Genomic DNA, 10,651 nt, shown 5'->3' with positions numbered 1-10,651 from the left:
GATAAGTAGAACCTAAGCAGCAACTAAGCAGCAGTGGGCTGCTTGATCAGTGTATCTCCACACCCCACAGATGCGGGCCAGAATTAGAAAAAGAGAAGTGAGAAAGCAACAAATGGTTCAAGATAAAGACTCATTAATAAAGGAAGAAAAAATTTTTAAAGTTTTTAAAAACCCCAAAGATTTGCAAAGGCAACCACTTAGCACCTTCCACCAGCAGATAAGTGCCCAGCCAGTCCCCAGGCAACAGCTACCTTGGGAAGATCACCCTCCAGCTTTATTGCTGAGCCTGATGTGATACAGCATAAAATAACCCTTCGGTCAGTCGGGGTCAGCTCTAACAGCTGTGTTCTCTTCCCGAACTCCTGCCCACCCCCAGGCTATCCCCTGGCAGGACAGCATGAGAAACAGAGGTGGCCTTGACACTGTGCAAGCACAGCTTAGCAATAGCATTATCAACCCTGTTTTGGTCACAGACCTACAACTCGGCAACATACAAGCTGCTAAGAAGAAAAGTATCTGCAGCCCAGCCACACCCAGCACAGAGTTAAAACCAAATTTTTGCCTTTACTATTTACATTCATCTCTTTAAATTCATTTAAAGCACCTACTGCTCACTGTGGTGCCTGAGTCTGTTTAGAGAAAAATCCATGAAGAAGTTTGGGAAGCTGGTGACTTGCCTCTACCAAAAGTTTTTTGCTTCCTTTCCTGGTGGAGTAACACAGAGTGTCTTGTAAACCCAAGATATCCATTGGCCAGGCTTTGTGAAAAGTCACTCAGCCAGTCACAAAGTTCAGCGTGGCTTCTTTTGTCTCCAGAGGTACCAGTCAGTATAAACGGTTCTTGACTTGTCATCATAGTTGCTTTCAAAGGAAGATGACTATAAATCTCCATAAATGTTGTATAGGCGTTATGATGTTAAAAGTGGAATGAAATGCCTTCACATGTGGCTTGCCTATGGCTGAAAATGACCCACTGGGTCTTCTGTTATGATGGTATACATTTGTCATACTGTCAGGCCAGGACATGTTTCTGCCATGACCTCAACAGAATGATATGGCTTATAAAAATAGAACTAATTTAGACTTGCAGTATAACATTGTAAGAAATCTGGGGAGAAAGCAATGATATTTGTGATTAAAAGGAATCACAAGAAAGAGATGATAGCAGCTGTAATTTCTTTACCTATTACTACCTGACTTTGAGGCCCCAAAATGATTATATTTGCCTATTTTCTGTTACTTCTGCAGCCACTGATAGCAATTATGCTGCATTTGAAGTAGAAAATGTTATTTGATTTCAGAATTCAGTTTAGGATTCCTTCCAAAATAGCCCTGGCTGGCAGAAGAGAACACTGGAATGAATTATTATTCTGAGACTAGCACAACTCTCCACATGGCACGGCTTCCTCCATCACCAGCCTAGAGCTGAGAGGAGGTCGCTCCTCGGGCCCCTGATGTGCCTCTGTGCTCATGTTCTGCCCACGGGGCTCTGACAGAGGTTTACCTGCGCCGTGCTCTACCTCCTGGAGAGGTTTTATCCATTTCTCCTGAAAACTGTTGGCTTCAACTTTTTAATTTTTCTTTTCCCATGAATGCTCTGAAAATAGAGAGTTAAACGAGATCGAGAAAAATCACAAAAGGAAAGTATGAACATAGCAACTTGTAATTTTTAGACAGACTGTACACGTTTGTTACTTTTCAGAAACTGTGTCTTTGGGTGAGAAAGTAGCCTTTTCCTTTAGTCTGCAGAAATAACTCATTCCTTTTTCCACTACTACTCAGCATTAAAGACTTAAAAGTTTCCCTCCAAGCAGTGTCACCAGCACTTCGGAGTCGGGATAAACTGTGAAGTAATGGATTATTTGCATGTGTCACGGCGAAACCGTTCCCCGAGGACTTCTGGGAATTCATATTAAACACTCGAAGCCGTTGCCCTGGGGCAACTGGGAGAGGGGAGGGAAGGAGGCCCGGCTCCCTCAGGCCCGGCTCCCTCAGGCCCGGCCTCCCTCAGGCGCGGCCGCCGCCGTCTCCCGGCAACGGCGACACAGCGGCGCGGGCGGCGCTGCGCGATCGCCCCCGGGCGGCGCGGGGGGCGTGGGGGCGCGGGCGCTGCGCTCCGCCGGCTGCGGAACAAGGGCGGGGAGCAGCGGCGGCGCTGAGGGCAGCTGGCCCGGGGGCAGCGAGCACAAAGCGCCGGGGGCGCTTCCCGGGTCGCGGCGGTGCCGGAGCGGTGCCGGGCGGGCGGTGCGTTAGCGGTGCGAGCCCTCGGGCCGTGCCCCGGCTGCCGGTGGGTCTGGCTCCTTAGTGCTTGTCAGTGAACTGAGGGCCACGTGTCTGTAGACCTTCGAAGTAGTAAGTTAAAGTTTTAAAAGAAATTTTTTTTAAATTGTTTTTTTTTAATTGGTAGTATCCTTCCTGGTACCAGAAAGGATGGAGCAAGACTATTTACAAGGGGGTGTAGTGACCGAACAAGGGGGAATGGGTTCAAATTGAGAGAGAGTAGGTTTAGACTAGATATTGGGAAAAAAAATCTTTACTGTGAGGGTGGTGGAGGCACTGGAACAGGTTGGCCAGGGAAGCTGTGGGTATCTCATCCCTGGAGGTGTTCAAGGCCAGGTTGGATGGGACTCTGAGCAACCTGGTCTAGTTGAAAGTGTCCCCTGCCCATGGCCGGGGGGTTGGAACTAGATGATCTTCAAGATCACCTTCCAACCAATTTTCTAAGATTCTATAATTTTAAAAGGCATACATTGGTGTTTCCTCCAACAACAACCAAAAAGCCCACTAAAAACTTACTGTCTCCATGATAAGGGCATCTACCCCTTTAAGAAAAGCAGTGACGATTGCAAGATTTATACTAAAATTGTGGTGTTTAATAACAGGTGAAGTGTATCAGTGGGAGCATAAATAAAATTTAAACCCAGACAGAGAATATCCTGCACTGAAGGGCTCCTGACACTATTTTATACTAGAAACTGGGGATTTAGGAACTGGTGTCAGCAAAGGTAGGATAAGGTATGGGTGGACACATTCAATAGAGGATAACTGTACCAGTAGTTTTAGATGTGAACTGGGAACCAAGAAACTGCAGTGGACCTGCCATAAGGAAACTTAGATGGTAGAGGAAAAAGAATTTTATTTAAAAATCTAGACAGATAATATGGAAAAAGAAAAAAACCCAGTTCACTTCAGGTGAGACGTGGAATTTTTGTGTGGCAGTAACATGAAAGGTACGAAATCTAAAATCCTGTGGATCAGAGATAAGAATATAAAAACCCAATTGGATACAGAAGTTTTCTCTGAAAGAACAGTCACAGGTGATTAGGCTTTTAGGGGGAAAATCTCACCTCATTTATTAATATTTCAAAGGTTTTGGGACTTTTGTAGATGAAAATTTCAAAGCAAAATATGGGTCAGCTGATAGAGAAGCATCTTCTGTCGTACAGAACTCTTAAAATCTCTTTGATTATCTGAAGGGATCATCTATATGAGATAGTCTGGTACTTATGCAAGGTAAAAACATCTGCTTTCTATTGTTCATTGACAGTAGGCAAGATCACTTTCACATTTATTGATGGAAGCAACATTTTCTTTTTAAATTTCCTTTAATTTCTGTGATTTTTATCATGTTGCCATTTTCTGATTATCTAATATTACTCTAACACAATGGATGACAACATGGGCTTATATATCCCTTGCTGCAGTTAAGTTTGCAAACCTGCTACCTGCGTATTTGCCTTGAACTGCAACAAATGTCTTTTTTTTTTTTTTTTTTTTTTTTAGCATAATAAAGTCTGGTAAATGAGCAGTTAAAATTAAACAATAGGGCTACCCTTGCAGATACAACCATAAAAATCATGAACATGATAATAACACATCTGAGACATTTCCCTTGTCGACAAAGAAATATGAGTACAATTTTGTACAAGACAGGAGAGGTTTCATCTGGGATGCGGTGTTCAGCAGAGGTCATCCATGTTTTCAAAAGGTTGACTTAAAAAACACTTTTGAGGATGATCTTTCTAATGCAAAAATTCAGAAAAGGAAACAGTCAATATATTTCTTTGAAGAGAAAATTATTAATAGAAGCAGTTTCCATATCCCTGTATTCTTACCAGGTCTTGGAAAAGTAAAGGCTAAACTTAGAGTTTATCTCATTTTATCTCATTTCCTGGGGTTCTACTTCTGTTGTGGTGTTCTTCACTCAAAGTTCGTGTGTGTGTGTGCGTTTATGTGTTTTGTGGTTGTTGTCTTTTTTTTAAAGTTAAGTCCCCCTTACAGCAGTAACTCTTTTGTTGCTTTCATTATGTCCCATCACAGCCATTTTTCAGAACTTATTTATACTGTTTAAAATAACTTCATTTTCTGAAAAATAGTTCATACTCTTCAACTATACTTTCATTAGCCAGATGGTGACATATGGCCATGTCTCTTCTTGCTCTTTTGCTTGTACATGTATAAACTACGTATTTTCAGTGGTAAACTTTTTTACCAAGACAGGAAAGAACATAGGGTTTCAGTATGTGCAGTGTGAGAAATCCTTTGATTAAGGTTGCAGTTTTACATCCTTACAGTAGACAGAAACTATTACATATATAAAATATATTTTAACATTATATGTATTAAAATTTTATGTATATATAATATTATGAATTAAAATAGAGATGAGGGTAAACATTCTTTTTGGGTTCCATTTAGGATTTTTATTTGTTAAAAGCCTGACTAATCCATAAAATTTTACTGTATGATATAATCATTATAATGTTTTACAATTTTTATTAAAAAGTTGTTCAATGAATAAGATGCTGCTGGGACATGATTTTTTTTTCTAAAGCAATCTGTACACTTCAGTCAACAGCCTGTGTCTTCAGGAAGTTTGCAAGGCCCCTTTTTTGAACATCTTTTTATGTAGATAAGTCTTTAAATATTCTGGTTGAATTTAGATACATATTTCTGTAATTACTTAAATTAAAAGAGACTCTGCGGAAAGATCGGGACTAATTAGGGGATTGGGCAATCACCAGACGTGAAATTTAGCAAGGTCAAGTGTCAGGGATGGGACAACCCTGGATGTATGTGCAGACTAGGAAAGGGACCTGGGGGTCCTGGTCCATGGCAGGTTGAATGGCTGCCAGCAGTGCCCTGGCAGCCAGGAGGGTCACCCTTGTCCTGGGGGGCATCAGGCACAGCATCACCAGCCAGGCAAGGGAGGGGATTGTCCTGCTCTGCTCTGCACTGGGGTGGCCTCACCTCGAGTGCTGGGGGCAGTTCTGGGTGCCACAATATAAAAAAGATATTTAACTATTAGAGAGTGTCCAAAGGAGGACCGTGAGGATGGTGAAGGGTCTGGAGAGGAAGCCATATGAGGAGCAGCTGAGGTCACTTGTCTTGTTCAGCCTGAAGGAGACCAGGAGGAGACTTCATTGGAGTCTACAGCTTCCTCACAGGAGGAAGTGGAGGGTCAGGCACTGATCTCTTTTCTGTGGTGACCAGTGACAGGACCTAAGGGAATTGTCTCAAGGTGTGTCAAGGGAGATTTAGATTGGATATTATGAAAAGTTACTTCACCCAGAGGGTGGTTGGGCACTGGAACAGCTCCCCAGGGAAGTGGTCACAGCATCAAGCCTGACAGAGTTCATGAAGCATTTGGACAACACTGTTGGGCACACGGTGTGACTCTTGGGGATGGTTCTGTGCAGGGCCAGGAGTTGGACTCGATGATCCTGATGGGTCCCTTCCAACTCAGCATGTTCTATGAGTCTATGTGGGAAATAAGGAATCTTTTTTGGGGGAAATTAGAATCCTTTAACAAAATGAAAACTAACTGAGTGGGGATATGTTTGTTGTCTTCAGATAGAGGAAGGGCATGATCAGAGGGTTTCAGCACCTCTCCTATGCAGACAGTTTGAGAGAGTTGGTGGTTTTCAGCCTGGAGAAGGCTCAGTGGAGACCTTAGAGCACTTTCCAGTACCTAAAACAGGCCCACAGGAGAGCTGGAAAGGAACTTTTTACAATGGCATGTAGTGATAGGACATAGGGGAATGGCTTTAAAATCTAAGAGGGTAGATTTAGGTTAGATAGTTACTCAGAGGGTGGTGAGACATTTGAACAAGTTGCCAGAGAAATTGTGGATCCATCACTGGAAGTGTTCAAGGCCAGGTTGGATAGGGCTTTGAGTGACCTGGTCTAGTCAAAGGTGTCCTTGCCCATGGCAGCAGGATTGGAACGAGATAATCTTTAAAGGTTCTTCCAACCAAGCCGTTCTATGATTCTAAATGTATTCTGATTCTATATATGTAAATATATGTGGAATTTATATAATATACTATATAGTATATATAGAATACAGTAAATATATATTGTATAGTATATATAGTTACTATAAATAGTATCTTCATACATGCCAGCAAAGAAAGTAATTGACAAATGTTCAGACATGACACATATATAGTAAACTGTAGACTGAAAATTAAAAATTAAAAATAGTTCTCTGATGCTCTTAGCAATTGGCTTGTGGAACAACTTTTTAATGAGAGAGGTGGGAAAAAAACCCTAAGGTTTTAAAGATAGTGTTATAAGTGGGATTAACATGATGCCATGGTTGTGATGGGGAGGGGGACAAGTCCACTCGTTCAGAATGTCCCTTTCCCCCTATGTCCCTGTGAAACGGCCAGGAGAAGGCATTCATTTTAAAACATGTAGGTTTTCACAGCTGGCTAAAATCTTACGAGTGTGTCTTTAGTTTTTTACTAGTACTTCTTCCTAAGTCAGACAATCTTTGCCTTCTGAATGGAAGTGTCCTGCTATTATAGCTCAGATAATGGTTGTGTAACTACTGTCTCTCATTTGTTTTAGATTAAGTCAATTTTTCTTTGTCATGGGATGAGGGATTTCACTGTGCCTCTCAGACATTTGGAATCATAAAATTTCGAAAAATCTCCTTGATTCAGCTTGTCACAGCTTGGATTCTCCAAGGATAGATCCTAGGTCTGATGTTATTTAATATGTTCATTATAATTTGGAAATGACCAATAACATAGAGAAATAAAAATTTTCTGGTGAGGTAAAATAATTTTGTTACAACTAAAGAAGACTTGTAGAAACTTCTGAGAGCTCTTCTGCAGTTGGGTGAACTGGTAACACCATGACAAATAAAATTCATTGTTGATGAAAGCAATGTAATTTATACTGTCAGGAATACTTGGAACAATATACTCTTCAGTAGTAAATGTAAATTAATTGTGATTGACTGAGAAAATGAACTGTTTACCATATGTGGATAACTTAATGAAAATCTTCACTGAGGAAACTGGGTAAAAATAAATACCCTGAAAGTTACAATGTCACTCAAATAAGTCAGTAGTGTTCTAGAATTGATTGTGATATTTCTGGTTAGGTATGTCATATCTGAGAAAGATTTAGCAGTCACAGAGGGACTCTGAGACAGGAAACATACGTGTCTGGAAAAGCGATATGGAAAAAAATAATTAAGACAGCTTAGAAAGGAGGTAAATCAGAATGTACAGTGAGTTATAAAGGAAGGTAAAAAAGATCAAGTTAAGGTATCTGTTAACTAAAGTTGTAATACAAGAACGAAGGGTTATTGTGTTGAATTGAATAACACATTTAAACTATTTACATATTTTTAAATCTAAGGAATAGTTCCTTATACAGTACACTTGACAATTGGACCTGTGCTGTAGCATGTCTGACTAAGAATGAAGAGTAAAAGGATTAGGCATTTATGTGGACAGTAAAAATAGCTACTATTGTTAGGAAGAACATAAAAACTTTAGGAGATCTAAACCTTGGTACTTTAGGGAAATAGAAACCCTGCAACAGATGGAGAAAATCTGACTTTTGGGATTAGTTTCATGCATTTATCAGAAACATTTGTGTGTTGTCATTCTGGAGGCTGGATACTGTTCAGCCATGTGGAAGACTGTTCTTATTCACAGAAGCACAGAATCACAGAGTGGATCAGGTTGGAAGGGGCCACAGTGGCTCTGGTCCAACCTCCCTGCTCAAGGAGGGCCATCCTAGAGCACATTGCACAGGATTGCATCCAGATGGTTCTTGAATCTTTCCAGTGAGGGAGACTCCACAACCTCTCTGGGCAATCTGTTCCAGTGCTTGGTCACCTGCAGAATGGAAAAGCTCTTCCTCATATTCAGGTGGAACTTCCTCATCATTCTTTTGACAAATAGACACATGGACACAGATAAAACAGTGGGCAAATTCAAAGGCCTTGACTTAACTGATCTCTCATATAATGTATTATTTTCATGTGGCCCATATATCCATATCTGCAGGAACTGAATATTAAGTTGGACCTGCTATCTCTTTTTAACTTTCTTATTGTATGAAGCCAAGTTTTTTAACAGTGTGCTGATGCTTGTCCTGTCATTACAACACAGGGAAAGGGGAGCCTGTTGATCCATATTTAAGGAGTTGGGTAGAAAAGAAGATGAAAGAAGAATTCGGGAGAAAGGAAGGAGTTTCAAGACTATTCCACATTGTCCTCTTAATTAAGACGAAGTTATCTGAGAGCGATGAGGAGGATATTTAAGCTGACATACAGAGGACATACTGCTTTATGGATCAAGAAAGGAGTGAGATTGTCTGCTGATGATATGATTATATTTTGATTGCACTGGAAGGCAGCAGTACTAGAATGTCCATACAAAAATCAATTGAAATAATCAATGATAATGACCGATTTATAGGCAATTTCACTGTTATCACAAGAAAAAAATAGTTTCTGAGACAAAAATGAGCAGCCAGACTTCACTTAAACTTACTCAGCTAAATTGACATTATGTTATTCTCACCTGTAAGGCAAAAAGAATCTCACTTGTGCATCATTTTCAGTAAGAACCTGAAAATCGTGGCTAGGTTGTAGTAACACAGATTCAGACTGCCTTAAAGCATTGCACTGTTAATTTGAAAAGCGGATCATGTGATAAACAACTGGTTAGAAGCTATTTCTAAATCCTTCTCTTTGCACTGGTTTTCTACAGGAGTAATTGCTCTCAGAGGAGACCTTTGATTCCTTGACTAAGAGGTAAGTTCCACAGCTGGCTGTGCCTTTGACTTATTCCTGTTCTTCGTCTCAGCTCTTGCAGTATGTGCAGGGGCCTAGGTTATTGCATCTGTTATTTAAAGTTTTCGAAAACAGAAGATGCAAATGGAACAGGTAGTGTTTTCTAAATGCATTGTCTGATATAAAACCAGGAAATATTATGTTCTTTAGGAGTATTCAACAGGACTCTAATAGTGTAAAGAAAGTATTTATAAGACTTCAGTATTTCAAACAGAAAAACAATCAGAAGACTTTCCTCATATTTCGAAGGACAATTTATACTTTTTTTTTGTTAAAGCTCACTTGCTAGCCATCATCTTGTGGTTTTTTTTTTTTTTAAAGTGCAGTGACTAGAAATAAGTCGGTATCTCAGATTTGCAATCTAAGAAACTATTCACACTGAGAAAAGAAACTATTCACATTAAAACATGACAGTAAAAATAAGTAAGTACAGGGATCAGGGCCGTCGTTATCTTATGATCTAGTACTTGGAATCTGCTCCTCTAAGCAGGCATCTGCTGCAACTATTTCAAAAAGTAAATAAATTTTCCGTATTTTATTTGACATGGCAGAGATGGCAGTTCCTGATAAAATAGTCAAGAAGTTAGAGAGTTCCACTCTGAACCAAAAAATCCACATTTGTGACCTTCCTCAAAATCATTTTCCACTTACAGGGACAATGTTCTGGTCTTAAAGATTTTACTGGAGATGTTCCTGTTCCTGCAGCCATTTCAAAAAAGACAAGGTGGCTGTGTTTTGTTGTATGCCTGGTTCTGCTAATGTTCAGTCTGCTATGATAGTGTCTGCCAGACCTATCCTGGCATGTGGATTCATGTGGAGAAATGGGGTAATAAACTTAGCTCACAAACTTAGATGTCAATGTAAATGTAAATACATGAGCTAACAACTCTAGACTCTGGTTTTGGTCCAAGGAAAAAGTAGTTATTTTTAAGGTGCTATTCCATTTTAGATACTTCCTTTAGGATGAATCTGCCTTAAGAGCTATTGAATATGTTGACTGTCTCTCCATCCATTATCAAGCAGAGTGATTAACTTCAGTGCTGATGCTTAGTTTAGTTTAATGGACACTACTCATAGATTCTGGATATGGGTTTAATTTAGGATACTCACACTGGAGTGGTTTTGGTCCTGTGGGAAAGCTGGAGGTCCTAATGAAGTTCAGAGTGAAACAGAGAAGTGCCTACTGAGCTAAGGCACTAAGAATAGCCAGAGCTGAGGGAGAGCTTTGGGGATTGTGGTTTTGGAATGAGGATTTAGTTAGACATAATGACTGTCCTGCTGCTTGAGAGACAACACCTGATTGCACCACTGCACTAAAACTGGGTCAGAGTAAAGTAAAGCAAACTAGTTTGTCTACCACTGAGGCAATAAATTCCAGGTGAAGGACAGGAAGTAGCATGGAATGATAACTTCATAGATTGCTTGGCTATGTGTTGGCTACATCTGTTAGGTCAAAGTACTTTATTACCGCTAGCTCTACATGATTTCAAACAATCAAGCCTTTAATCTCAAAAAACATATGTAGAAAAGGCATGCTCCTATGATTCTA

At 40.3% G+C, this 10,651-nt stretch overlaps 1 protein-coding gene across 11 annotated transcripts in view; it reads left to right on the top strand.

Annotated features, from left to right (window-relative positions):
- Positions 1–2,157: 2,157 nt before the first annotated feature.
- Positions 2,158–10,651, top strand: part of ARMC3 (armadillo repeat containing 3) — a 65,124-nt gene continuing 56,630 nt past the window's right edge. For 8 of the 11 annotated variants that reach the window (XM_069005754.1, XM_069005751.1, XM_069005749.1 and 5 more), the window contains exons 1-2: positions 2,158–2,351; positions 9,020–9,063. The gene's annotated coding sequence lies outside the window, so the exon portion shown is untranslated. Of the gene's footprint in view, positions 2,352–8,416; positions 8,612–9,019; positions 9,064–10,651 lie in introns of all 11 variants that reach the window. The other 3 variants (XM_069005755.1, XM_069005752.1, XM_069005748.1) reach the window with 2 other exon arrangements.

This window comes from Aphelocoma coerulescens, chromosome 2 (assembly GCF_041296385.1).
Source record: "Aphelocoma coerulescens isolate FSJ_1873_10779 chromosome 2, UR_Acoe_1.0, whole genome shotgun sequence".
Lineage (NCBI taxonomy): Eukaryota > Metazoa > Chordata > Aves > Passeriformes > Corvidae > Aphelocoma > Aphelocoma coerulescens.
Note: the sequence above shows the minus strand (reverse complement) of the source record. Positions and strands in the feature narration are given on the sequence as shown.